Raw genomic sequence first — 6,629 nt, forward strand, 5'->3', positions numbered from 1 at the left:
CCCGTGGAGGTCACGCTGCCAGCACGCGCCGTGCTTCCTCCCCATCAGCTACGCGTTCTGGAGCAGCAAACAGTGGACGGCGACATTAAGTGGACCGAGGCCCCCGCCCCCCCAACGTGGGTGCGCAGCCAGGACTGCGTTCTCATCTCGCTGTTAAAGGTCAGGGCCCGGAGCTGAACCCCAACAGCCTGACTCCAATGCCCGAGGCACATAGATGAGATCAGTAAGAGAGAGAATGCTGGGGTGCGGGGGGTGGTAAGAGGCTAGTTTTCTCAGGATTGTTCTCCCCAAACTGGAGGTTCTGAGGCGGGGGAGGGAGTCCAGGAAGAAAGAGAAAAGAATAACCAACCTGGAAAACGGGGGCCCCTCCCCACACCCCGAAGTCTCCTACAGTCATTTTGTTGTGGTTGGAGAAGGAGAGGTTCGCTGGCAGCTTCCCCGTTTGAGTCCCTGGGCACAGGCCGCACAGCAAGTCCCAAGCCAAGTGCGCAGGGAACGTGAGCTCAGTCCGACCCGAGTGAGCGAAGTTCTGAGCGAGGCTCCTCCGGGAGTGGATGTGATGACATAATCTGTCAAAGCGTCCAGGGTGGGGTGGGGTGGGGCTCCGGGGATGAAAGAGTGGAGGCCAGGACAGAAGGAGAATTACAAACAGGAACAAGAAGGGGGGGGGGGTAGTCCCTGACATTAGCGTGTGCGTGGTGATTGTTTCAGGACGACGCCTTCTGAGAGATCAGCTCTGTGCTGAGGGCTGGAGGAAGCAGGGAGACAGCTGGGCACTGGGAAACGTTAGCTTCGTTTCCTAAACTTAAAAGTCCCCGGGGGACTGGATGGGAGGCGGTGTCCCTGTGGCTGGACAATGAAGGTCGAGAGAAAGCAATGACCGTGCCGTCATGAAGAGAGCTGGTGAGCATCCACCTACGAACCAGGAGGTCACGGTTCCATTCCCGGTCAGGGCACAGGCCCCAGGTGCGGGCTCAGTCCCCAGTGTGGGGGGTGCAGGAGGCAGCCGATCAGTGATTCTCTCTCATCGTTGGTCTTGCTCTCTCTGTCTCTCTCTCCCTCTCCCTTCCTCTCTGAAATCAATAAAAAAAATATATTTTTTTTTAAAAAAAAGAAAACTGTTGAGCTGGCAAAGGAGAAGGGAGAAGAGATGGGAGGGGGCTACACCCCCCTTTCATGGTCCTCCCACAGGATCTGGAAAGGACGCAGGTTTGACAGGCACGGGGTTGATGAGCTGAAGTGCATTGTGGGGCCAGGGTGAAGGTGCTACCGGGACTCCAACAGCAACCCCAAGAAGAAGCCTCCGTCCCTCCCTCCGAGCCAGCAGGCTCTGAGCAGACAGAAACCCAGGGCAGACTCCCTGTGAAGCCACCACGCAGCAACATCACCCCCCCGCCTCCCCCCCCAGTGACAGGCAGGCCTGGCTCCCAGGCTGGGAGGCCGCTGGAGCCAGGACCCCAGGATGGCTCTGCAATCAGACCTGCCTGTCTGAGTTCCACCCACAGAACCCAAAAGGGGCTCCCCGCTGTGAACCAGGACGGAGATGCCCTCCCCAGGCCAATTCTCACCGCACACCAGCTTTTTATGAAGCCGAGATCCGTGCCTCTCTGAGATTTTTTGATCTGTTCTTTAGAAAGGGGATGTTTTGCTAAGAGAAGGTAGCAGAGTGTTTTCATAATTCTTTTAAGTTGGCTGCAAGAAGGATGCTAAATTAGTTCATCTAGGCATCCTTTAGGAATGAGAATGAGAGTCCTGGCAGGCCCCCCAGGCACACCCCCAAATGCGGGGGTGGGGGAGGGGGGGAGACCACAGGCTCCACAGACCTCACACCTCTTCCCAGCAAATGGCAGATAAGAGCTAATCACTGTGAACTGGATCCCCAAGTCCTACTTCCTGAGCTGGGAAGTGGGAATAGGGGCTCCCCGGGGTTCCTGGACACCCCACGGACCACCTTCCTAGAACTTAGGGGAGGTCTATTGCATGATGATGATGCGTTTTGTTTTCACGCTCAGAAAACCAAAAGGAAGCAAAGGTTTTCTTCTTAGAAATTCGATTCGTCTTCTCCACTTTCTCTGCCTCCAGGACATCTCCTCTGGGAGGAGTTTTACGCGCAGACCCTTGGCGAGGCACAGCTGCCTTCGCTGGTGAATTCCAGCTCCCGGTGGACGGGGCATAAAAGCTCAGGCGCGAGCACTGGCCTCGCCAGCGTCCTCAGATTCTAAGTGCGGGCGTGGGGATGGCCCTGCAGAGAAGACAGACCAAGTTTGCCGCGAGGGCAGACGGGGTGGGACCCTCGGGTAGGACCCCGGGGTAGGATGCCAGCGCCGGTCACCAAGACCGCCCTCCGCGGCCACCGCGGAAGTTCCCGCCAGGGCCGGCGCCTGGCCTCCGGGTCCCAGCACTGCCCGGGCGTGGAGCTGGAGATAGACCCTCAGCTCCAGGTGGCTGAGTCCCCAGAAAGGGCGCCTTTGCGCCAGGGGCACTTGGCCGCTGTAGAGCCAGCGCGCCCAGGGCGCACAGGGGAGAGACCCCGCTGGGGCCGGGACCCCCAGGACCCAGCCAGCCTGCTACCCAGGCCTCGGGTTCGAAGCCTTTCCAGCGGCCCAGGAGAGGTTAGGATGTGAGCGACAGCAGTTTGGCCAAGAAAGGAGTTTCTGAAACTCCTGGGAAAGCGAAGTCCCCGGGCTTGAACCGAGGCTCCCCAGGTCTTTCCAATCTTAGTCTTTGCTCTCTGTCATGTTTCCTACCCCCTCCCCCCCAGCTTCAACCCTTGGCAAGAGTCCTAAGGGGTAGGGCTAGGGTACTAACCACCTCAATCCTTCTCCCCCCCCCCAACTTTCAGAGGAAAAAAACACAAATAAACCCGAGTGGCTAATGCGGGGGCATGCAGACCCCCCCATCTCAACACACGCCACCACCCACCGGCCCTCCCACCTCCGGGAGGGGAGGGATGGGAACCTGATCTCCAGGCTCCACCGGGAAGCTTCCCATCAATAACTCGGTTATCACCCAGGTGCCTCCGCCCCGCCCCCTGGGCGCCCCGTCGCTGCTCTTTGCCGGGCATCAGAAAACGAAACCTCCTCTCCTGCCCTCCTCCCGGGCTGGGCCCAGCGGGGCCTGGGTCTGGGGGCCGCGGAAGCCGAGGCTGGGGGGCTTGGGGGCGCGGGCAGAGCTCGTGAGGGCCTCCCAACCCGAGCCCGTGGAAGGAGGGCGCCCGGGGCCCAGGGCAGGCCTCACTCCAGGCTCCATCCCAGACCCTGGGGTCAGGCTGGGACAAAATAAGATGCTTTTGTGGGTGGGAGAACCAGGCCTCCAAAAGGGGACACTCAACCACCTCTCTCCTCTCCAGGGCCCGGGAGGCCAGAAGGCCCGGAAACCCCTTCGCTGGGGACTCAGTTGTGGCCTGCGGCCTTGGGGTACAGCCCTTCATCCTGCCAAGCTACCCAGGATGCCCTACGACTTGGGAAACCTGAGGGGACAGATTGGGTAGAAATGCAGGCATCAAGCCCCCCCCTTCCCCCACATGTGAGTTTGCACCCCTGGGAGCTGGTGAGGTTCTTGTTGGCCCAACAGAGGTCATGACCCTGGGCGGCCACTGCCTCCCTCGGGCACCCCCACGCCCCTAAGTGTCAGGCCTTCTGATCTGGGAACCGCAAGTCCAAACCCCGCCACCCCAACCTCCCCAGCAGCTGCTCCACCCAAAGCGGACACATGGGGGTCCCCTGCGGACCGCGCTCCTCTGTTGGGTGGGCAAGTCGCCAGCATGGACTCCAGCGGTGGCACCTCGCGGGCACTCGCAGCCCCGCTCAAAAGTACAAGCCAACCCCCACTCTGTCTCCGTCTTTATTAATTTAATTATTTCTGGGCCTCGCAGCACTCCAAGCCTCACCCGCGCCCTGACACTGCGGCGCCCGCGTCGGCGAACCATGGAACTTGGGCCCGAGACAATGGCCTGTAATTGATGCATTGCCATCGACAATAGAGACCAATTCTCCTCTCCCCGCCATGCTGACCACCCCCTCCTCCTCTCCCCCCTCCCCGCCCCCGGCTCCCCTCTCCTCTCTCCCGGCCACAGAGCGAAGGAAAACAAACAAGAAATTAGCGGGAGAAGCCGTGCACGGAGCCAGGCGCCCGCCTCTGCGCTGTGGAGGACGCGGAAGAACGAAAAAAGTTACGAAAGTTTGCATCACCCGACTCGGTCGGTCTCTGCGCGCCCACTTCCAATCAAACGTCACGCAGCTGATGTTGCGCGTGCATTCGTTCGGTTGTTTGTTTTGGGGGGAGGGAAAGACCCCCCTCCTTTCCTTAATCACACAGAGAGCAAGTCACCCGCACATGGGAAGCCATTCCCCGGAGCGTCCTGCTGCGCGCGCCGCGCCGCGCGTCCGGGACAGAAGGGTTTGCGGGCTCGTCGGCGCCGCTGGGTTCCTGGCAGCGCGCGGTGCCCTGAGGCCCGGGCTTGCAAGACGCCAAGATTGCTGGAGAGGGATGCGGGCGGCTCCGGAGGCGGGCTGGGTAGGAGAGACAGTGTGCAAGGGGCTGAGGACGCGTGGGAGCACCTGGAGCGCGCGGGCCGGTGCGTTCGGGACGACCACCGTTTGCAGGGAGGGTGGGCGGGCGCGGGGTTGACACCGGCTTCCGCGCACTCTCCCGGGGGTCTGGGGTAGGCGAGCCGGATCGCCGCCCAGGAGCGCAGAGATCCATCTTGGCTGAGGGGTCTCTTTAAATATTCAGTGAGAAATAATGGCATTTGAAGCACCACCTATGGAAACATTATTATCTTCATTCTTCAACATCAGCCCCGCTGAGAGCTTCGTTTGTCTTTTTATCAAAATCTATGGTAACCAACAGGACCTGGGGAGAAAGGGAGAGCAGGGCGGAGGGTGTGTGTGTGTGTGTGTGTGTGTTAGGGACCGAGCGAGGGCAGAAGAGGAAAAAACAAGAGGGACAAGAGAAAAAGGCGAGGAAAGGGCAAACAAGGAGAAAGAAGTTATAGTAAAAAAAAAGGGAGGGGGTGTCGGCAGGAGGAAAACAGAAACATTCACCATCACACAAAAGATTTAGACTAAAAAAAATAATAATAAACCAAAAAAAACTAAGACAAAACGAGTCGTTTGGGGGAGCGCGCTGAGGGTCCGGTGTCCCCGAAACCCCACTCGGAAGATTGGTGCCCACTTCGCACGAACCGACTGTGGCGCTAGCCAGACTCCAGGGCGCTCAAGAATTGGGGCGTCCTTATGAGCCCTCTCCTCTCCCGATCGCGAGATAGGGTAGGGATTGTGTATCTGCAACCCCCCCACCCCCCCGCCGCCGCCCCATCACTCAGCCGAAGTTTAGTTTGTCCTTCGGGCGCAGGACTGCGGGAGCCCTGGAGCGAGGAGACCCCGAGGCGCGAGGGGAAGAGCCGGGCTGAGCCGAGGACGGAGAGTCAGGTTCGCAGGCGCCCGAGCCCAGCGGAGGGAGTGCGGGGCCGGGGCTCCCGACTCGGGGCTCCGGGGCGCGGGCAGGGAGGCTGCCTCCCCGCCTGGGGAGATGGAGCTCGTTCGAAAAGTTTGGGTGCCGCGCCCGGCAAGCGCCCGAGGCGCAGGCGAGCTTCCTCGGGGCCAGACAGCTGCGGACAGGGACCCTCCCCCGCCTCACTCACTCCCGACTCCGCGCGGCCACCTCGTCGCCAGGAGCCTGGGGTGCGGCCCCCTCCCCCCGGGCGAAGAGCCCAGGGGTCCTGGGGACCGGTCTGGCCCTGGACCCGGCCAGGCTGGGCCGCGCCTCCCTCGGCCGGGGCGGGTAGCCGCGTGCAGGGTAAGCGGCGGCCCCTCCCCTCCCCCCCGGCTGGAGCTGAACTCGGATCCCAGGCCGGTCCCAGCTCTCCGCCCGCCCCGGGCTCGGCGGCGCCACCGCCGCCGCCGCCTCCCCGCGGAGTGACGCGCCCTGTAGCCAACCGGGGCAGGCGGGGGGGGGGAAGGTCGGGAGGGTTCCTGGGCGGAGCCGGGCCGCCCCTTATCCCACGGGCTCGGGGCTGCTGCTCCCGAAAACTTCAGCCCTAATTGTCCTGGGAATGTCCGAGGTAGAGAAGGGGACCGAGGGAGCAAGCCAGAGGCTGGAGGATCGGGGCCCTCGGAGGAGAATCGGGGTGCCGGGAGAGCTGCCCCTCCCCCCAGCCCCCAAACCCATCACGTTCCCAAACCTTTCCTGGGTCCTCTTCTGCGCACCCCCGCGAGCCCGGGATCCAGGGGCTGGAGAACTCGGGGCGAAGGAGCGCTGAGCGAGGCGGCGAGCGGGCGGGAGGCTGGGCCGCGGGCGGGAGGCGGACCGGCGTGGGGCTGGCTCTTCCCCACTCGCTTATTTTTTTTTTATGGGTGTGGGGGTGGGCTGCTTGCTGGTAGCTCTTAAAGAAACGAAGAAACGCTCACGAAACGGGACTTCCTCCCCCCACCCATCCCGCCACGGGACTCCCTCCCCCCGCGAGCCGGCACGCCTAGCGCCGGAGTTGGGAAGTTCGCGCGCCCGCAGCCGGGTCCCCAGCCCCCGCCGCCCGGCCCCACCCCCGCCCGGGAGGCTTCATTCCGGGGAGGGCATGCTAATTTGGGTCGGCCCAAACCGGGGATGGGGGGGGGGGCGGGGAGGGGCGG

Source organism: Myotis lucifugus, unplaced genomic scaffold, assembly GCF_000147115.1.
Source record: "Myotis lucifugus unplaced genomic scaffold, Myoluc2.0 scaffold_1243, whole genome shotgun sequence".
Lineage (NCBI taxonomy): Eukaryota > Metazoa > Chordata > Mammalia > Chiroptera > Vespertilionidae > Myotis > Myotis lucifugus.